We start from the raw sequence: 22855 nt of genomic DNA, 5'->3' as shown, positions 1-22855 counted from the left end.
TCTCCCATCAAACCTAACGCTGCCTATCCAAGGTGCCCGGAGATGGCCTTGGCTCCAGGAGGACAACCCACATGGGCTGGGGATTACCTAAGGCTTAACTTGGTAATCCTGAACGGCACCCAGCCCCCAGACCAGACTAGTTCTTACTGGTGCAATGATCTTACAGCTCTGGAGAGCAGACGGAGGTGTCTGTCTTGGCAGCTTCAGGGTCATGCATTTTGTTGAGAGATTTTGCTATTTTTATAAAAGCAGGATTGTTGCCCTCATACACATTTTTGGGACTGGACATGTGTCCAGTTGCTGATAGTTGCAGACCTGCAGCAGGTAATTCTCACTGTCTGCATGGATCTATAGGTAGCCATTTGCAATGAGCAAGGCTGGACTTGCAAGTCAAGACATTGCAAGTCTTTTCTTTAAAAAGAAAAAACTCCATGAATGTAAACCTAGTGATAGAAACAGCAGGAGCCAATCTGAATGACCCACAGAGGTGGTTTGCAATCAGGTGGGCAGTGCACACTGTCCCAACTTACAGCTTTAATTAGTTTGAACAGAAATTATCTCTGCAAATTTTCTTTCTGGGCTAAGGAAAGACACAAGCACCGACCATTCAGCCTCCTTGCAGTCACACAACCTCCCCTCCTTTAGCTAAACTTACTGAGCTGAGGCATCTGATATTCTCATCCTGAGTAAATGCTTACTGCCAGAAATACTTTGAATGGGATTCACATGATGTTCTGATTAAAATCTGGATCCTTGCAAACAGCAAAAGCCAAGGGGAAAAAAATACATGGTTTGAATTTGCAAACGAAATCATATTTCATGCACAATTCAGAAGAAATTGTGAAATCTTCCCAGGCATGACAACCACTGCAGTTTCACACACACAAAGCTGGCTGTCCAGAGTCTTACTGGGGCTCCCCATTTGTTCATTCTAAGCAAAAAGCATTTTAAATAGAGGAAGCCAAACCTCAACACCAGCAGCCTCTTGTCTTGTGGTCATCTAATGTTCACCTGAGAAACACAAAATGTTCAAAGCCCGTCAACCCCTCGGCAGGACTTCATTCTTTGTTCACCTCTGAATAGCTAACATAGGTATGACTTAAATAAAACTAAACCAAAACATGAAGAAATGAGAAAAACTGCCTCAGCTTACTGACACGAAGGTTAAACTGGAGAGAGGTCTTTCCTCCTTCTCAACTACTCCTTTCCTGACAGTGGTTTATTTCTTTGTGCCCAGTATACGCCTCGAGCTGTGTCTGGGTAGATGCCCCCATCAGACAGCATTAATTAAAGTGCGTCTTTCTCTCTGGAGACCTTACAGCCCTCTCTTAACTTCATCTAGGCAGATTTAATTTTTCACCTTGAAACTTCATTTGCTGCTTCTTTATCTAGGTGACTGGCTGGCCGTGCTTCTTAATTAGATGACTGACTTATTCTTTCAACTCTTCTCTAGTTTTTATCAATTCTGCAGAAATTCAGAGATATATGAATGACAGCCTCTTAATGTTCCATGATTTCGCAGCAGATGCCACCGAGGGTTTGTATGGTGATGGAGTTTATGCAGCCGGAAGGGCAAGTTGTTCTGCAGTTAAGCAGGAGATGCTATAGTTGTGTCGCAGTCTGCCATCTGTCAGGAAAATACAGCTGAAAAGGCAGAATGGGTGGAATTTACAGCATGACTGCATCCTTGCACTGCCTGGTGTCCTCTTTGTCCTGCAGAAATACTGCTCAGCTTCAACGAGATAAAGTTGTGTTGGCCAAAAGTGATGGATGTCTGTGAAGATGGGTCATATGGTGGTCAGTGATGGACAGTTGCCTGTATGTGTGCTAATAAACGATATGGGCTCTTCCTGAGGTTACTCCCCAGATGGCAGTGGGTGAGGCTCAGCCTTTCTGTGTCTGGATGTACGTGATGCTGTTGTAGGTCAAAGGTTGCAAAGGGAAGGGAGGATTGAAGATAGCACCAAGACAATCTCATCAGACACAGTAATTCCCATAAAGCCAGCCTGGCTGCTAGTTTGTGGAAGTGTCTTGGATTTCAGAGCAAAGTAAGCTTTGCTTTACCTCATACAGAGACCCTCAGCTGGATCAGGAGAGTGAATTAGGTGTAAATTTTGGGTGCCAATAGACACTGCCGAAACACTTACTTAGAAAAACCAGAAATACAAAAGCTTCTAGATGTCCTGGCAGAGCTAGGCTACGTCCCCTATCCTGCCTGTGAGCTTCAGAAACGCGAATAGCAGCTCCAGTGTCTCCACTACAAGGTGCTGAGAGTGAGGTTTATTTTCTTTCTGGGCCTTTGAATCTGAGGCAGCTGAAGGGATGATCTGACCATGCCACAGACATTAAGGCTTCGTAGTGTGCACTATTTGCACCAGGGCACACCAGGCTCTTTCTACCTGGTCTTCTAAAGAGGTCTTCTAATTAAATTAAAGATCCAGTTAATTTGAAGGTGTGTACATGCCAAAATTTTGAAATACGTTAATGTGACTTGAGAACATGCAGTTCGGCTCTTCAGAGCGGCAAATGCCCAGTTCCTGCCCATGAGTCCCTCAGGGTGCTGATCTGCATCGCCAGGCACACGATTGCTGCTAAAAGCTTGGCTATATGAGATGTAGCTGAGCTCACACAATACATGACCTGGGACTGGGTGCACTTCTTCAAAGTCCCATGCTAATGTCTCTACCACCAGACTGTTCTCACCTCCAGCACAGCAATAACACTGTTCTTTTAGCAGTTAGGCTTGCCTGCATTTTCAAGCATGAAGCCAGAAGAAAGCTGGATAATGCAGTTGATTTAAACGGAGCGGTTCACTTAAGAAACCCTCTGCTAATTCCTGCTGTTCTCCAAGCTGCTAAAAATTTTTAAAAGACAATAATTTATGGCATTGTTGGCAAGTAAAATAGCACAATTAATTGCATTTTACATTCTTTTAAATAATTGATAAGAGGCAGCATTTGCCTCAGAATGCATTTATTGTTCTAGTGGGACGTATCAGACATCTCCGTGTAGGAACATATATGCCATTTCCTTCTTGCTTTTCCTGGATCTGTAGAAAGTGAAGCCGGCTTGGCAAAAAGGGGGTAAGAAAACAAAGTTATCCTCAGCTGCACAATTTATTCTGCTCAGGGCTGTTACAGCTTTTGCCAGCTGGGAATCGAATTTACCACTCTGGGAAGGCATGAGAAGTTCCTCGTGCTCCTGCAAACCACGACATGAGCTCCAGGAAAGGAGATGGCACCTTCTTAAGGGAGCGCGCTTGCCTTCCCCATCCCTTGGTGTTCTTCAGACAATAGCGTTGCCTGCTTTTGGCCATGTGGACTGCAGCTCCAGCAGAAAGCAGCTGGAGAAGAGGGCTGTGACCTATTATTTCCTCTGTTTGCACTCTTTCTTACCTCCAGCTGTACAGCTGTTTGTATAAAATGCGAGCATTCCCACCTCAGAAGGACACGGATGCTTACAGAGAGCAAGCACAAACACATTTTGCTGCTGGGCTCGGGATCCCTGCGAGGTAGGGGAACTGCTGACAGTCTTTGGGACTGGGTTTGTACAAGGGTGCACTCAGCCAAGTGTCTCTCTGGTACACACCAGTGCTGCGTTTATACCAGACATGAACAAGTCACTTAAATTCTGTCACTTTTTGTAATTTTCTATAAATCCATAGATGCTTAAGCTTACTACAGATCACTAAGTAATGTAATGTATCCTGCTGGCAGTGGCATTCATCAGTTCCTTTTTGTTGAGCCAAATGATTTATGCGTGACTAAAACACATCCACAGCTCCTGACGTGAAGATGTCACGAGATGGAGCCTACTCTGCTGCACTCCGCAGCCCGAGCTGTCCCCAGCCTCTGTCCCCCTGTCCCCAGCCTTCGCCTCCGGGTACAGCACCCGGGCACTGCCTGTGTTCTGTACAGCCAGCCCCAGCAGCGATGTGCAGGGAAAAGGAAAATACTGTTTCACCTGGACATGGCTGCCCCAGTAAATCTGTCTATGGGATGTAAGTGGAAATCTGATGACGTGCTTTAATTATTCAGCTAATTGTGAGATGAGTTAATTTTTGTGTCAAGCTGTGCGAACTAGTCAATGGGTTTCGAATCATCCAAGCCCAGTACCAGTCTGTTTGACATGCCTCTGATAGCCTTTTCTTTTTCATTTTTCCTCTACACTATCAAAGAGGTTAATACTATTTATTCTTTCCAGAAAGAAAAAACAATATCAAGTGTTCTAAAAGCTGTGACCTGAAGGCTTTCATTGTGTTGTGCAGTCAAGGGCAAGGTTTGTATTCAGAATTGTGGAGCGGTAGATGACAATGTGGATCAACATTATAAAACATTTATAAAAATCGCTCAGCTGAAGGAAAAAAAAAACCACACCAAAAACCCAGAAACTAAATATTTGCTGGTAAATGCAGTCAAAAAGGTATAAAGAGATGGTTGTATTCAGAGTTGTAAAGACCAAATTACCTTCCCAGCAAAAGGGCTGCTGAGTGAGGTTTCCATCCCACCAGCAGCTGCTTCCTGCTGACATTGGTGGCTTTTCTGTGAAATCACGGGGCAATCATGCCTTGTTGACCTCAGGAGTGTCTGAGAGAACAAGCGGAGAATCTCGAGTCGGTCAGGGCACACTGGCATGGCGGCAGAGCATCACCCACCGGCAGGAGCTCCAGGGTGTCTCTAGGACAGGAAATCTGAATTTTATTTATTTTTATTTTTAGTTTGTCCTTGCAAATAGTGCCCCTCCGCTGCTCTGACTCTGGCTGTTGAAACATGCTCACTCCCACACAATAGCTTGGACTTGCACAAAGCGCGTGAGCAGGTCCTCAGGCTGGGATGGAGGCAGTTGTTGTCGTCGCCCGGCGCTGAGGAGCTGGGTGCTGCCAAATCTCCCTTTCCCGGCTGCGAAGGGCCACGCGAAGTGGGCGCACTGCAGCAGCGCAGATGGGCTGAGCTGCAGAAGGGAGCAGAGCACTGTCCCAGATTTTCCCTCCCATGCCTTAGCTTCTGAGGCTAATGAAGCTTTGAGGGATAATGTGAATTGCTGCGTAAATTGATATCCTTTGCTAATTGCATCAGCATTTTGCTTTGATGAAAGCCTAGTGTAATGTGCCAAGAAACTAATAACATACAACATCAATTGCTACTTTACAAAAAACGAAAGTTGATGATTGATTGAACGTCCGATGATTCATGGAGCTGCGAGTCAGCTCACCAGGAGCTGTTTTTTAAAGGTTCATTGGAAGACTATTTCAACATTGTAAAGGACCATCCCTTAAAAAAAACCCCAAACATTGTCAGAACATCATTCAGGCTACTAAGATGAAGGTCACCTTGTTCTGCTTGCTGAGACGAGACTCATCACCACTCACGAGTTGCTTCAACCCTCTCTAGCTTTTTCCCCTCCTTGACTGCCAGTCGTCTTACCCCAGTTGCAGAAAATCAGGTGGCCAGAAACACTGTTGAAGGTCTTCAGAGCCAAATCACTCACAGGCCAAGGCTGCTGTGGACGCCTCGCAAGCATTTCCATGGCCAAACTGGATTGAGGCAGATCATCTCATTTTAACTCGGGGTCTGACAGAAGGGAAAGCCCTGGTGTTCTTGTCCAGGGCTGCCAAGCACCTCTGTGTCAGATGGTTGATAGTAAATAAATTGTTATTACCCGGCAGTTGGTTGGAAATGGAAACTCATTCACTCACGTTTTCTAAGGACAGAGGAAAGCCCTGCAAAACGGTGCCATTCACAGGGAGCCAGGGGCCACATCCTGCACGGCCGCGACTGTTCCTGCCAGCTGCAGCAGCCTCCCTTGCTGCTCGCTGCCAGCTTGTTACACCTATTTTGGACACGTTTACACTTTTATCTTGACCTTGTTGCAACCTCCTGTTACTGCTGTGTTGTTGACAAACACATTTCATATCTACAACTTCTGTGCTTCAGCGAGACCCCTCTCCATCACCGGCTACATGAACCAGAAATGTTTGCACAGGCAGCGGGGTCATGCAGAGTTGCAATGGAGACATGGAAGCTGAGAGCTGGTTTTGCTTCCTCACCGAGGGAAAGCCCGACAAAAATTCAATGCCCTTATTTTCTTAGGCGTAATTTGTTACGAAACCTTTTCATGATGTCTGTGAGGAAATGGTTCATTCTCCGTCAGTGCGAGAGTCAGAGTGGGTGCTGGCTCCGCTGGCAGCGCAGGAACAAAAACAAACACCCCGACAGATGCTGCAAATGCGTAACTCCCTGTTAACCACAGCCAAAATCGCTGCTGCCTCATGTAAATATTTAGCGATGCTGATGAAGCATGAGAAAGTTTGAACGAGTGAAGAGTAGAAATGAGCCCAAAGGTGGAGCACCGTGGGACCGCGCTTCGGGGACGTATACACACCCACCTGCCTGCTGGTGCCAAAGGTTCAAATACATGTGAGTGCTCTAGAAAAATGCACTCCAGGTGCATAAAAGCATTGCTTGTGTTTGAACGAAGCAAGAACTGAAGAACGCCACTGAAACCACACAGGGAACAACAGAGGGTTGTCCACCACGTTTCCTCACCCTTCAGCTCCTGGCTCCGCTGGTTCACCTGCATGACTTTTATTGCCATGTATGCTTGCTTTCTTCCTCACCAGTACCAAGCATGTTACTGGAAAGCCTTATTGCACAATATATAAATGTCTACAGGAAAATACATTGCTAAACAGATTTCTGAGAACCAACAATTTCAAGGCAATCCAATTTATTTCTAAGAGGGAGCTGCAGTATGTGTTGATCTGTTTTTATCTTCACAGGACTTGACTCCATGCCTGTGACATTCCTTTAAACCAGTAGAGGAAATACAAGCTAAAAAAATCTGCAACAAGGTGAATGTATGAAAACAGAAAGACTGTTTACAAAGAGCAGCACATAATGGTCCGAGCACTGCAGTGATTTAGAGGTAAGGAAGTGTCCAGTTCTGTTGCACATCACGAAGGAGGGGGTGCATTGAGGGGGAGAAAAGACCCCAGAGGAAAAACAACAAAAATAATTCAAGCTTTCTAAATAAAAAGTCCCTTATTAGAAACTGTGGCTAGAACAGGGTTTGTTTAAATCACAAGGGAGACAGCTGAGGAGGGATACCAAACTTTTTTGTCTGAGGAGGGATACCAGACTTTTTTTGTCTGCGATGACTGGCGGTGAGTGGTGAGCCGACGGGGAGCGGGAGGGAGATGGTGTGGCAGCAGCTGGCGCTGATGGGGTGGGGAGTATAGGACTGAGACAGCTCACCGGCTGCTGGTGCCAAACCTGGGATCTGGCATTGCAGTGCAAAGGATTCCTTTCATTCTCCTGCACAGTGAGAATCTGCCCTCGTGCAGGAGGTGCGACTCCAGCAGCTCTTGCTGTTCCTTCATGTCCTGGGACTCTCATGACCTCAGATCTGAATCTCTGAATACCACCTGAGGTAAACTTCTGGATGTTTTGTCCAGGTGCTCAGGCCATAATTCTGTGGGAAGAAGTCAGCTCTCACTTGCATGAAGTATGAGATGATTAAAGGAAGTGTATTTGAAGTTTCTGTGATCCTGGGCAGTAGTGTCTAAAGCACATGGAGAATCCCCTTTCAGTCCCGACATGAAGAACCTTCACTTGCTTAACCTGATTTCACCTGTCACGTTAATTTCGTTAAATGAGTGCAAGTCGCAGTGTATTGAAAGATGAGGAACAACTCACCAAAACTGATGTAAGTGTGTCTCTATAGGGGTTTCCCTATTTAACTAAACACTTTTAACTCCTGCTTTTATCTGAAGTTGTGCAACTTTTACATGCAAGAGACGTGGATCATCTAAGCAATTTTAAAAAATTTACTCTAAAACCTTACAAATGAAAAAAAATCATAGAAGTCAGCAGAAAAGACATATGCGAGTGATCCAGGATATTATTTTCACTATCCATTGGTTTAGTCGTTGGGTTTCTCTGTCCCTGTCAGCCCTGCAAGCTGGGGCACTGTAGCTGCACAAGGGCAGTACGAGGGAGCTGAAATCTGGTCTTCAGCTTCTGTTTTCCTCTATGTGTCTGAAAAATAACGGCTTTCTTGCTCTTTAAAACAGCATGATGAAAGCAGTGGCTTTGCATGCACTTGCCCGATCAGAATTTGGTCCAGCTGGGGGGATGATACTGATGTAAGTACAGAACATTTAGGTATCGTTTATTGACACAGCACAGGTGACTCCGTGCCACAGGGGTGCAATTCCCAAATGCGTGGATCCCAGCCCTTTTTTCCCCACAGCTAATTATACAACTCAGTAATTTTATGTGGGTTTTTTTAACATCCAGCCCAAAGGAGGTATGTATGTATGGATGATAATTGGTAACAGTATTATTCATAACTCTTCTACTGCTTCCTCCATCTTTGTCCTGGTTTCAGCTGGGATAGAGTTAATGTTCACGAGAAGCTGGTTGGGCTGACCCAAAGCAGCCAATCAGATGGGATATTCTATACCATGTGACATCATGCTCAGTACTTAAGTGGGGAGCTGACTGAAGGAGGGGATTTTGCTACTCAGGAGCAAGATGAGCATCACCTGGTGAGAATACTGCATGGTGTATATGCTTTTATCAGTATTATTGATTGTTGGTTTTTTTTCCTTTGCCATTCTGTTAAACTGTTCTCATCCCAGCCCTCGAGTTTTTGCCTTTTTTCCTTCTGATTCTCCTCCCCGTGCCACCGGGGAGGGGGAAGGAGTGAGAGAGTAACTGCGTGGTTCTTTGTTGCGAGTTGAGGCAAAACCACAACAGTCTTCTAGTTTATGCCTCAATGCCTGATGTTGCCCATTATGCAGAGATCAGTGTATCAAAATGAGGTAGATTTATAGTGAAGACAATTTTGCTTCTGAGTTTAAAAAAAAGTGAGATATTTTCACTGCGTTAATCAAAGGAATTCAAAGGGAGTTTAAATTTTTAAATTTTCTTTGGCTATGGAGAAGATGAAAAGTGTTTGACCTTTAGTAAACCAATTGAATTTATATGGTGGCTCTGTAGATAAATAAAATGTCCACCCAGACAGAATATTTATTACTTAGGTACTATTTGCTGAATCACAAATAGGACCATCAAAAGCAACAGCAAGAAAGTATCATAAAATATATCAGGGCATCCTAAGTGTTGGGCTTAATGCAAATAGACAAGTTAAATAAGTGATATTAAACTAACAAGCTGAGAAATAGCAAGATGCCATTGCTCCATTGCATTATTCACAGCAGTGCTAGGTCTGCTACACCAGCTACCTTCCCATCACCCGTCACTAACTTTGGCACTTGCTTTTGGGGGGCCAAACTGGTAAACCAGCTGGGGCTCTTGTGGGAAGTTAGGCCCCCAAATGCTTTTATCCTCTACCTGGCACTGAGATGCTAGGCTTTTGACTGGGTGATTTAGAGAAGGAATTACTCATCTGTGGCCATCACAGTTGTATTTTTCTGAAGTGTTGGTTGTGAATCAGAGTTCATAGCAGATTGCTGAGGTGACCAGCTCCTGGGGCTTCTGGTGATGCTGGCAGCGTCATTGCTTGAGGCAGAGGTTACCTCAACAGGAGCCACTCACCTGATGGTGTGATCAACATATAGTGGGCATCCATCACCTCTTGTTAGAGATAAGGAATAAAATCGCTGTTTTATTCCCACTTCTTAAGAAACCATGGCCCTGGAAGGCACATCTGCCTGGTCAAAGAAAGAGACAAATCTCCATATCCAAATCGGGGGATTTTGAGGAACATCTGATTTCTGAGCAGAGACCTTGTGACTCTGTTTCTGTGAGGGGTTTTCGCGGGTGGGAGCTGTGCCTCTGGGTGGGCAGGCATAGGGTATAGGACCACCTTCCCCACCTGTCAGGTGGTTCTTCTATATGTTGAGCAGGGTGGTGTTGGAAGAAAGAAAAGAGAGGATTATGGGAAATGAGGCATGGAAGATAGACATGCACTTCTTTTTGACTTTCTAAAGGAAGCGAGATCTGGCCAGTCCCACTGGGTGTTACAGACATTTTACTACCAGAGAGAGCAGAAGATATTTTGTCATAAAAGGTAATCTGAATTTTAAATTAATTTCTTAATCCTAAAAGTGGGATACTTACTTCCTAAGGAAAACTGAAACAAGAGACAACCTACACCAACTTCATAACCAGTAACAGGCTACAAAGTGACAAAGTTACAGATATACATGCATGAAAAAAATTAAAATAGGCAACCTTTGCTCTTTTTATATTTGTGCAAGTAGTAGTGATAAAATGCATACTCTGTTTCATCTTCTTTTCTGCAGAAATTACACAAGCTGCAATTAATTCCAAGGGTAGCAGTACTGCTGGAAGAAGTGATCATAAACCAAACCTAAGACTAATAATCCGGGTAGTAATATTTCTAAGCTGAGATAATTTTGGACTTGTCATCTTTGGCTGAAGTTCTGAGCCAGGCATGTTTTCTTTTGTATTAAATGTATTAGTTGTCATGAAGCAAAAATGAAAATAACCATGGACTGAAGTTCAAAAGCTGTCTTCAGGCAGAGCTGTAAACTCTGTTTTGTTTGACTTTTCTTGGAAGACAGCAGACTTCAGATTGAAATAATATGTCTGTAGGACACCCAGAAAAATCCTTTAAGCAAACACAGGCATCTCCAGTGGTTATTGTGGTGGGATGTATACCTTTAGCTCTGAAAGGAGAAATGGGATGTAACCAGGGCAGATGGGGGGATGGACACTTTCATTCCTGCTAAGGGTTGACTACGGAAATCCTGAAGGAAATGTATTCAGAAAGGGACCCCTATTTACAGTAATTTGTGCCATTCAGGTCTTATCCAAAGCCAAACAGTCTCACAGGGATCTGCTGAATTACTGCACAATTTAGGAAATAAGTTACTGACCTCAATTCCTTTTGAAGGACTTCTATGTTGCCGGGGTTTCAGGTAAGTGAGGGGGATGAACTTGCTCGAACATCTTCTTGAACCCAAAGAAGCAGAACAACAGGACAAGGATGGTCTGATTAAAGACATGAGCTGGACTGGAGACTTCAACAGCCAAAGAGGAAAAGCCAGGCGTTAGGGCTAGTGCTTGGTATAGGCCTGGGGTAGGACTATGAAAATATCTGTGGTAAAAAACCCAGCAGTTGGAGACCAAGAATTCTAAGAAAAAGCAAAGAATTCTGCTCAATTCAGTATCTAAATATATTAAAAGCCAGACCCTAAGTTCATCTTCTAATGGAAAGACACAGAAACTAGCACCAGTTCTTTAGAGAGAGAGAGAGAGAGAGAGAGAATCACCAAAAGCAAAGATCGAGGTCAACAAGGCATGGTGATGGCGTGGGCTGTGCCACTGCCATGGGAGGCTTCAGCACGTACCTGGTAGGAGTTGCACATACAACTTGCTTTGTGCATCACGTGTTTCAGCATTTATCTAGGGAGGTTTCCTGCATTTTGTGCTGACACAGGTGTAGAAGTTGGGACATGGTGACCTGGCTCCAGCGCTCACCAAGCCTGCAGTGGACTGTCAAAATCCCACCTCTGCCCGGGGCTGTGTTTACTTGACTTTGTGTCTGTGAGGTGAGAGATAAAGTGGAACCTCGTGGGATGGTTACAGGTTAATAATTAACCACTGAAGGTTAATGAAAATAAATGTGTCAGCAGCCCTGGTCAGCGAAGCCCTTTGCTTTCCTACGGTTTCACATGTTTTGGAGACAGGTGTTCCCAGAAATGGCTTTGCTGATTTGTTTGCATGGGGACCGATTTGGTTGATCTCATCCCCAAATCCTTCCTTGTCCTTGTTACGGCCCAGGTGATGCTGCTTTCTGTTAGCTGCTTCTCTCTGGCGGGATTACCAAGTGTCAGGGGGCTAGTTTTAAAGCTAGCAAGGCTGGAAAATTGAATAGGTGTCTGATAAATGCATTAGCAAAAGTAAGTTTTACCCTGATGCCTAGCTGGAGAAACTTGATCATTAAAATATCGAACTATCCTCCTGCCATCAAGAGACAAAAATTGTATCCATGCATGCAGGTGCTCTGTCTAAATCCCCTCCGAGATGGCATGCACAAAAGCAGGAGTCTGGGTCACTTTTCCCCCTTGTCTAAGCTCTGTGCTCGTTGTAATAGGTGAATATTTTTTTTGATTAATGATTAATTCTATTCCTGTGCTCTTACTGTCCCGGTTGGGTACCACCTAGAGAGCCAATACGGTCGCGGTGACATCTAGTGGCTGCTGGGAATTCGCAGGGATGTTGGAGCTGAGAACACCTTGTGTCCTGACGTTTGAGCAGGCTGTGTACCAAGCAGAGATGGAAGTACTGAGCCTCTCAAGACCAACAGATGCACACAACCTGAACTGAGAGACCTCTCCATCTTGCTCAAGGACAGTATTGCTGGAGTTTCTTTCAATAGCGCAGTTGTCTAAGCAGCCCCATCATGCTCCCCGGCTGTCCCCATATTCCTGGTCATACCCAGCACCTGGGATGCTTTGTAGAGACCAAAAATAGGCAACGTCACCAAAGCAGCCTTTTATGCCCCAAATCCTGCTTTCCTTTAGGACAGCTTCCCGTGTCCCATCGTCAGCGATGCACTCACCAGCACCCACAGGCTGGCTACTTGCTGAAACGTAACACAGCAAGATTAGTTTGCAGATGTCTAATGAGAGACATTTTATGTCAACTACAGAAATATTTTGAAAAGCCAATTGCAAGGAAAGTAATATGGTGTTACATGTTAATTAGCAAATACAAAAAGAAATATTCTGTGAAGCTGGAAGGTTTGCTGCCAGGTGCTAGAATACAGACTGATTTCATGCCAAGTAGAACTGGTACTTCGACAAGAAACATTGATGTGATTTGAGTTTAAACACCTAGGTTGTGCAGCCTGCAAGAACGGGCTATCTCTATATATCAGAGGTACGTAGAGAAGTATGGCTGAGGAAATGTTTGGAAAAAACAAAGGCAGAAAGGAAGCAACATCTGCGTATTGGAGGGCTCTTGGCAGCTGTTTCCCCCAGGGTGGGCTTGGGGAAGGGTTACCCGGGCTGGAAGGCTGAGCACAGATGCCAGGTTGGTCTTTTCCTATTGCTCTCCGCTATGTGCCTTGAATGCGGGATTTTTGTGGCTACGAACGAGTGAAATTCTGTTTGGGTTCTGCTCAAATAAATCAGCAATAATTTCAGAGTGACTAATCTGGGGACAAGGCTGGCACGCGTGGCAGTGATGGTGTGCTCTCCTTACTTCAGCATGCAGCCACAACCTTTCATTAATGGGGCACTGCCTCACCCAGCCAGTATTTCTTAGATTAAAAGATAGAATAAGCACACACACACAAAAGAGCCAGCATCAATTAAATGTGGTAAAATAAACAGATATCAGAGGTGTGTCCACAGGCAGGCCGTTCCTCCCCATGCACCATCATTCTCTGCAGTCACGCATCTCCACGTGCTCCTGTGGTGACCTAGCACGCTTGGCTGCAGGTCGCTGGCAGCTGGGCAGCAGCTTGCATGCATCCTGCACTCACAATTTGCTGGGGCAGTTTGGAAGTGAGAACTTTTGGGAAATTACATGGGAAACTGAGGCTTGTGGTGATGTGGTTGGCAGGTTTCACCATGGCCAGTCAATGCAACGCGTGGTCCTGTGAGTAATGTGGGTGGCCCATTATGTATAATTCATAAGGAAATGAGTTGCATTTATAATGTGTGGCAGGGATGGCACCTCTCAACAGCAACTTGTCTCCTTCCTCTGCTGCAAAGCATGTGCAGACTGAGACCGCTGGAGGTGAGCGGCATGCCCCTCCGCACCGAGTGTGAGCCCACTCTGTGCAAAACTCTTTGAGAAGTGAGATGCTCTGTTTATGGGGAGTAGCGTTTCATGCAGGGCTGCTTGCATAAAGTGCTAGTCAGAGTGAATTAAGGAGGCAAGGTCTGACCATGAATAAAGGTTTTAAGACTGGGGACTCACTTTCATTTATAAGCACCTAATGTTATTTTTGCATTTAAGTCCAATTTTCAAAATAGAGTTGAGAGCAAGGAAAGCAGCAGTTCCCTGAAAGCCCTAACCTGAGGGCTTGTCTGCATGAGGAACTTCACCAGGATTTCTCCTGTAGTCAAAGTATAAGTGAATTAAAATAAATCCAATTATGGGCACATTTTCTCCGACAGAGCGCATCCACACAGGCTCGCCATCTGCTTTAACTAATCTGTGCTACGAATTGATAGCCCTGGATTGTTCAAGCTAGTCTTCTGGGGTGTTTCTGGATAAACAAACATTAAATCCTTTTAAAAATATGATTTACGGTAATTTTTGTGTAAGGGTGTTCAACATAACTTCAGTCTCGTTTTGAACAGTTTACCATGTAATATTAATCTGTTTTTCAACCAATGAAATGAAATGTGTGCTAACTCTTCATATGTAATCCCTCACTTTGGATTGACAGTGGTTTAGGTTGGCTTTTGTTGAAAGGGTTCATGACTGAGTAGAATTACGTTGAAAGAAGTCAATGACCTGGAGACAGATTCTATATATAAGGAGTTGCCCGTGTTTAAATGGGGCTTAAAGTTGTCACACCTGTCATTGAACTGTTTCAACACTTTTTATGCATGCACCGTCAGGCTCCTACGTAATTTATAACCCTTCAAAACAAATAAGAAAATTCATACAATTCCTTAAGAAGAGTTTGCTGTATATATGAAAATAGATCCAGGATGTCTTTTTCATTAGTTAGTCGCTTCAGTCCTTTGGTTTCTCTGTCTCTCCTTACCTTTTTTACCAGTTATCTTGATGAAAGACTTTTCAGTTCTGTTCCTGGCCTGACCATGAGCGTCCATCATGGAGCCTCGAGCTTGACAAGTGGGTGCATGCAAAGCTGGGGTGCCGCACCCAAAACACCCCAAACCTGCTTCTCCTGCCCCAGGCAAAGCACCAGTGGCTCTATATCAGCTTTAACCCAGGACTAATGGGTCTCCAATTACCAACAAGATACTTCTGTTTACTGGCCACTAATCTAACAGAGACGTGGTTGTACTAACAAGGTTCCCAGACATTTTTTAGGATTAGCAGCGTAGCCCTAACATTTGTCTAAATTTTAAAAAGTCCGTTTATCTTCTGATTTGTGTGTTGCTGCTGCTCATTAGGCAAAATGTGTTGTGTCCTGTTGGGTGAGATGTGGAGGAGAGTTTCTATAGAGAAGACTGTGTCGCTTCAGCTAATCAACAGAGCTCAAAGGAAATTTAGGACTTTCTAGGCCATGGCTGGCACAGAAGATGAAAGGTGTTTGACCTCATGGGAACCAAGAAAGCTCCTCTGGTGGCTTCACAGAGAATGACAATGCTTGTCCAGAAAGATTATTGCTCATTTAGGCTCTTTTCAATGAACCCTGAACAGGAAGACTCGTCAAAAGAGATGGTGTTGATACCAGTAAGTAAGGTATTAGAGCTGCCGAGACGTTAGGATTAATAGAGGCGGACAGGCCATATAATTTGGGTAGCAAGCCAGAAGGTGCCTTTCATTTGTGGCATTACCCCCTGCCTAGACAGCCCACATCTTACTATGGCTTGCAGCAGCGGCAGGCACCCGTGAGCCTTTAAAAACCTGCTGCTGCCAGACTAGACCACTACAAAGACAGTGTGGACTAGCTCAAAGGGAAATACACTGCTGCAGACATTGCAATTAGCTTCTACCCAGCGCACATCACCCCAGCATCCCTCGTGGCTGCCTGTAACCTCTTCACAGCAGACCTTATTTTCCGCAGCTGCGAAGGTCCCTTGGACGTGGCCAGGCTGTGCCATCCATCCCTCGCCACCACAGGGACTTGGAGACAGCCGTGGCCCTCGGTCCTTTCTCCTTGCTCACCAAAAGATGCCAGCAAAGAGCTTCAGTTCCTCGGACTCAGCTGCCAGCGCTGCATTGGGAGCCTCCGCGCTGCACAGCCGATAACTGATTTTTCTTGAAAGACCTGCTTTCGGCATATTCCCCAGCGGGACCCGGTGTACAGAGTGAAGACATATTCTGCTGATCTGGATAATGTCGTCAGACAGAGACAAATGATTTTTAAGCAGGCATTTCCACTAATTTCAGTGGTGAATTTTTTCCAATTAAAAAACAATTAAATCTCATGTGTGCCTCTGCGGGAGTGTGGTCTATAATATTTAAATTGTCATATCCCAAAGGCAGAGTCCAATGGAGAAATCAACAGTTCAGGAAACAGGGAGTGTGGATTCGAGTTGGCCTTGAAGAAACATATTCTGTAAAATCTCTTAAGCCAAGTAAAACAGGCAAGACGATTCTGCAGAAATTTCTGGAGTCCTAAAACCTGTGTGATTAACCGAAGTCACAGTAGGAGTGGGGTGATCAGTCTAGAAGTAAGGAGATGGGAGCGCTCAGACGACAGTGAAGGAATTAGGGCCGTATGTTTGGGAGAGAAGTTGGGGCATTATTAAAGAACAACAACAAAATTTTAAGGGCATTTGGTCATCTAAAGCTACAGGGAAATCTACAGTCAAGCGGTGAGCTAATAGGTGTGCCAGCCCTGTCAACCGCACACAGCCCAGGGCAGGTCGTGCCTGCAGACACACGTTTTGCTGCATGCATGCACCAGAGGGATTTAATAACTCAGCATAAAAATAACAGGATTTTCATGTGTCGAGCAGAAACCTGTGTGTGCGGCTGTGGGTGATATGTGTATGCACACACGTGTGAGTGTCTGGCTCTGAAGTCGCATGGTTTTGCATTATTCACACCACCACAGCCGAATAACTGCCCACAAAAGCTCAGCCAAAGCCCGCAGCGAGGCTGGCTCTCCCTTCCTGTCCCAGGAAACCCTCTATCAAGACAGCAGCTGGGTATTTTTCTGATCACTAATAAATTCTTCAAAAGGATTTTAAAGCGAGCTCACTCCAGCCCAGGAATCACGTTGGTTCAGTAGGGCTGGAGACAGAGTAAAATTACAGTGACATCTAGTGATCATAAATATTTCACAAAGGTGCTACCAGTGAAAAAATCAAACATTTATTGTTAGACAGCATTTTAAACACATAACACACAAAAATCAGATCATTAACCGAGGCCAGGGAATGAGGTATGTTACAAATGAGGGTAGATTATGTGAATTAAAGTGCTGCAGGGAGGATACAGAGCAAAGTGCTGGCACCGGGGAAGAGCTGTGGGTGGGTTTCCGCGGGGATCTTTGCTAGCTCTGTATTTCTCATTGTTTCAGCAGAGTTTGCTGATGGTACTAAATTGCAGCACATTCATATAAAGGAAACTCGACATCTTGCAGACTGGGAATCGAACTAATAAAATGGTGTGCAGCTTGAAAAAGTACGTGCTAATCCCCAGGGACAGGAGAAACAAAATGAACCCTCTTCTATGCTAGGAATATGCGGTGCTTACAGCATCTCTGCCTCAGTGCCGGACCAGAACTGAAGGAAAAAACAAATAAAGAGAGAACACCAATTGGGCATCAGTGCTAGAATTCACGTTTGCATCTGGAATCAAAGCAGGATTTGAGTTTGCATTCGGCAGCGGTAGGAACTCACTGGTTTTGTGACATTTAGATTGAGTATTTTCTACACCAGGTTACTGATTGAGTAATGACATAGGTTTTTTTAAAAAAGGATTTTTCTTCTAGTTTTGAATACCTGATGGGCAGTCTGACCACAGTCATGCCCACTTGGTCAGACTGGGCTTAAATTCTGCTGTACTGCTGAAGTAATCTGCCGTAGCTGAAGCCTTAGGTATGACCAAATGGTAAGTTACTGAGCAAATGATGAAGAGAAAGCCTTTCTCTGATGAGGATGGGGCAAGGCATAGCCTATTCACGTCTTTGCTGTGCAAAATGATGAAAACCAAGTCAGCTGGGTTAGCTGGAGTAACAGCAGAGATAACTGATGTAGTTGGTGAATTGATTTTGCGATTTTAAACTGGGCATCTTTGTGGCCATATAAATATGCAGTCAAATTTTCTTATGATGAAACATTCAGGAGCTGCTTCGATAAAAGTTGAGAAGGAAGCTCCCAGCCAATTTCCGAGCCCTTCCCTTGAGTCTTTTGCAGCCAGGCAGGTTTAGTCTCTCAATTATTAGCTGAAAGCAGAATATACATTCACACTGTCTGATTTCCGATGCCGCTGGAGAATACGCCTCAGATACACGCATAAGGGAGAGGCAGATTCAGGCACACTGGATGCTCTGGCTGCCTCTGACAGTTGTGAGCAATAACAACAGAACGGGAGTTCATTCAAAACGGTAGCCCAAATTAACTACTGGGTTTCTATGATTGGGTAAGTCATTTTCTAAAAGGAAGAGCTGTGCAGTGGGACTTCAGGTGCTGTATTTCAGTAAAGCTTTCCCTACAACACTATTTGGAAAATCACAAGGTACGCTGGCATAGACAGGAATTAGAAGAATAACTGCGAAGTGGGTAAGGACCTGGCAAAAGACAGCTGAGAGAGGACCAGCAATTGCTTCTGGTGAGGTTGCTTAGTGCTTTCACAGGTGGTAGAGGGGACGGGGTTTGCTCACTGAAGGGTTTACAGACCTGCTCACCCTGCCTTCCCTGCAGGGCTGGGGAGGACCTGGTGCCTCTCATGGAAGTTGGAAATCTGGACAAAAAGGGCATTCAGCTGCTTTGCATGCCCAGCCATCCGCTGAGTCCTGCCATGCCTCAGAAATTTCCCAAAGGGTTTGCACAGCTCTGATATTTTGGCAGAAAGCTCTCCAGAGTTGAAGGCACTTTCCCCCATCACCTGCCTGGGTTTGGAGTCCCAGCCTCCAGCCCCAGTGGCAACACCATATTTGTCAATGTTATATTTGTCTCCGTTTACCCTGGCCTCGGGGGATGGCGAGCTGTGTCAGGCAGGAGCTGCGATGAAACGCGAGCCGCAGCACCCAGCGTGAGGCAGGCTCTGAGCACCACTGCCGAGAAAGCAATTAAAAATAATGTTACTGTGAATTGACAAATTTAGCACTGGGTTTGGTCTCAGTGGGACTTCATGGTGTGTGGCTGAACTGTAGGCTTTTCTCCATGCTAGGTCTATTTGTTTTAAATAGGGGACCAGCAGAGATGTGCCTCCAGCTGCTTAAAAATCAGGTGGTTACTTTTCAAGGACTATTTCACCAGAATTTCATACCATAGCTCCTATTAAATAAAGGTTTGGAAAGGTGGATGACAATCTTCCAGCAGGACGGCATCCTCAGCCTCCGCCTGAGAGGAAACAGTGGCCTGGATATAGCATAAATTTGCAATGGTGGGATGAGGAAAAGAAAGTACCATCGCTATTGCATGGAAGTTATCTGCATTTTACCTTATGGGATGAAAATGCACAGAGTCGATGTCACTTTAACCAGGTTGATCATCCCACAGCAAAGACCATTCACCAGTTCAGATGATTAAGGATGAAACTGGTCCTTGTTGGGCAAAAAAAATAAACGTCGTGGGTCCCAGCCCTGGAGCAGCTTGGTAGGGTGGAGACAGTTTTTGGGAAAGGGCTGCTCCTTGGCACAGCTTCATTCTGGAAGACAATTTGATGTGGTAGCTTGAAATTTTTTTTAACGAGATTCACTCAGTTCCCAGCTGAGCAATGCAGAGTGGATGTGGTTTTAGATCCCACCAGCTATGACAATTTACCTTGTCAACCGTGCATTTCTTTCCCCACTCTGCTCTCCAGAGTACAACTCCCTGCACTGACCGTACCTAAAATCTGCTTCCCAGCTTTCAGTCCCTCCTAAACCCCTGGAGAGCCGCGTTCCTTCTTCCATCCCTCCTCAGGTACGGCAGCGCGCAGGGTGGCAGCCAGCAAAACCATGGGCAATTCCTCCCAGCTCCATTTGCTCCCCTCCTGCTCCAGGTGTGAATGTTTTGTCTCCTGTTCCATGTACCTATACGTGGTGCACATTACTCTGTGCTGTATATACCAGCTGTGGGTGCATGGGGAGGCAGAAAAACCATGTGCCCACAAGTTGCTGCAGTGCCACTCAGAAGACACACCAGTGTCCCCGACGAGTGAGTAGCAGGGAGGAAAGCCAAGAGCTCCAGAACCTGGGTTGCCACTGTAACCCTCACTCTACAGACTTTACTGGGAAAAACCCTTCACTCTGTAATCACCCAGCTCCATGGACATGCCTGAGACTGATAATGTTTGTGGTGGGTTTATTTATTGCCAAGAACCAATGATGAGCCCCGCACAACCATCTTCTTGCTTCTGAATCTTCCCACAACTTCCAGACTCTCCTCAACACAAAAAACCCCAATAAATGTAAGTTGGGGGGAGCACTTTGAACGCAGCTCATCTCTCCTTTCTTTTCCCCAGTTGCACTCTTGATTCAGGAATGGAGTGGAGGGAACACATTGTCATCGAAAAACATACTATTTCTGTGATGCATGTTAGTGCATTGTAATGAATATGTCTTTTCCGAAGGCACAGTTGTTTTTTTTCCCCCTTTGCTGTCACTGTAACTCTCCATTTCCTACTCTTCACCAAGATAAAAGGTTTCCCTCCCACCTACCTCCAAAGAAAAATCCCAAACTGAGTAATGGGAATGACAGAACTCATGTAATTGTTCATGCTTTGCATGTTTCCAGGCTGACTGCCTGAATTAGGACTGATCCAAATTCCCACTGAAGTAAATGAGAGCCTTTTCACTGAAACAGCAGCTTGCTTTTGGAGGAGGTCTTTGGAGGAGCAGGCTCAAAGCCAGGCAAGGACGAGTAGCATTGCTCCATCGCTTCGGTGGAATAAGGATGATTTAACCCTCCTGAGGATGGGTCTTGGTAGTTTCACTGCTCGTAAATGGTGACTGCTGCTGCGTTTAGGCAGGTGTACAAAGTTTTTTTTTTCTGAGCCAATATATGTGTGTATATATAAATATATAAATTCTCCAGTAATGTAAATTAGATTTCTATATGGAGAACATATGAATTATAAAGCCAAGATATTTTCCATTTAGGAAAATTAAGGAATATTTCCCTTTGAGATATTCTTTCTGTTGCTTCATATCCCAGTCTCAGAAATATTGCAAGTGCTTCATTAGTACCTCTCTGCTGTCCCAAATGTGAGCTCACCAAAGGAATTTCAAAGGGCTGAGTGAACTTTCATTTTCCACCCCTGTATTCGTACACCTCTACAACCCTCCTTTAGTCAGTGCACCTGTTGATTAGCTGGGAATAATTTCCTCTTAAAATATCTTGCAACAATATTTTTTTTGCTTATGGTACACAGGTTTGAGTACCCAGGCATTAACGTGCCTGATAATGATAGAGACTGTTGAATTGTGAATCCTCTTTGTGCAGGCAGGTCACACCTAAATGGGTGGAATTACATGTGCCCAGGTCACAGGCTATTTGATGTATTTGTTTAGCAGCTGTACAGAATTTTTGCAGATGCTCAGCTAATTAATTTTAACGGGATGTCTTATGTTGACTTTTGGAGTAGACCAACATAACACCTTGATTTTAAAATGAGGCCTTTCTGTCCCCACACAGGAAAATGCATTGCCCTGCAATTACCCAGCAGCTACCAATAATGGTTGAAATGTGGTGAAATTTAAGAGAATTATAAACCAGTCTTCAGCAACTGAGTATTTCCCCATATGCCATCACCTGTTTTGTTTGCAGGCTCTGCTGTGGGTGCCCATTTTGCCCTGCTGCACCTCTGTAACAGCACTTCAGCCCCCAATTTTTCCAAATTTCTAAATCTTCCCATTTGGAAAATGTCCAAAGTAGGCTTTTGACAGCATGATGGACAGCTCTCATTAGAAAGTGTGAAATGAAACTGTCTCAGGGCCCAGCCAGCAATGCTGATGCCCCATTACATATTACACTGTCGTACTTCCCTTCGGCAATGACAGCGTAGCATGATGGCAATTATTAACTGGTTAATCGTGGAAGCGTTTATCTGCATAAAAAGCCAGTAGAACGGAATATATCCAATTTCTAGATAGGACATTGAAATGAAGGGAGAAAGATTAACGTCCTGAGTCTCCAAAGGTGCTCTGGGTGCATATTACATACCGATTTGGGAAGCCCGGGAATATTTTTACGGCAGCGTGTGCAAGGGCCAGATGCAGAGAGAAGGAGGGAGGGAGGTCGTGCACTTCTTGCAAAGTTAAGCTGCAGCAGTAAAATCTCAGGCCCAAGTGAATGCTGAGTGTCTGAGCTCCCTGGGAGCCTGTGGAGAGGCAGTCCCTATCTCCCCGATGATTCTGGGAGGGACCCGAAGCCCTGTGCCCCACGGCGAGACGGACCCGCTCTGCCAAGCGTTGCAGGCAGCAGTGTTGCTGCGTGATAACGCCGTGGTTTGAACTTTCAGGAAGGGGGGAAAAAAACCCTCACCGTTCACTGACATTCATGGTGGGGGTGAATCACGCAGCCACCTCCTGCTCTCCAGGAAGGTGCCTTGACCCGGGGGCAGCCCTATGGCTGCCGGGGGGTGGCTGCAGACTGGGTCGGACAGGAGCTGCTGGGTCTGCCACCGGGCCCTGGGGAGGAGGGTTGGCTTCTGATCCTGTGTCTGCTGAGCCAAATTTCTCGTCTGAAATCATTTACATGTGACCCCGCTGGTGCTGTCTCTGCTGCAGTCTGGTAAGGAGCATTTTGGGCAGTGCCTGTGAGACCTGGGGAGGGGGGGAATCAGATGTGGAAGAAGGGAGTGGAAACTGCAGCTGCCTCTTGCAGATGTGTGTTGCTCCAAACACCCAGTGTGGAAAGGGCTGAGGTCTGCTGACCTTTGCCACGAGCTCCCTTCCCTGCCTAGGACGGAGGGACATCTCTCCTCGCCCACCCGCACACGCTGGCCCCATGGTGCTGCCTTATCAGCATGTCTGCGTGCTGCATAAGAAGAATGTGTCCAAGAATGGCAGAGTGAGTTTTGGTTTATTTTGCTTCCAGGATCAGTACTGG

The 22855-nt window shown here is 45.3% G+C and overlaps 1 long non-coding RNA gene across 1 annotated transcript; it reads left to right on the top strand.

Annotated features, from left to right (window-relative positions):
* Positions 1 to 6791: 6791 nt before the first annotated feature.
* Positions 6792 to 16015, top strand: LOC142362906 (uncharacterized). Its single transcript, XR_012765375.1, has 4 exons — positions 6792 to 6924; positions 7454 to 8548; positions 9956 to 10035; positions 15712 to 16015. It is a non-coding gene; the product is annotated as an uncharacterized LOC142362906 (long non-coding RNA).
* Positions 16016 to 22855: the final 6840 nt, after the last annotated feature.

This window comes from Opisthocomus hoazin, chromosome 12 (assembly GCF_030867145.1).
Source record: "Opisthocomus hoazin isolate bOpiHoa1 chromosome 12, bOpiHoa1.hap1, whole genome shotgun sequence".
Taxonomy (NCBI): Eukaryota; Metazoa; Chordata; class Aves; order Opisthocomiformes; family Opisthocomidae; genus Opisthocomus; species Opisthocomus hoazin.
Note: the sequence above shows the minus strand (reverse complement) of the source record. Positions and strands in the feature narration are given on the sequence as shown.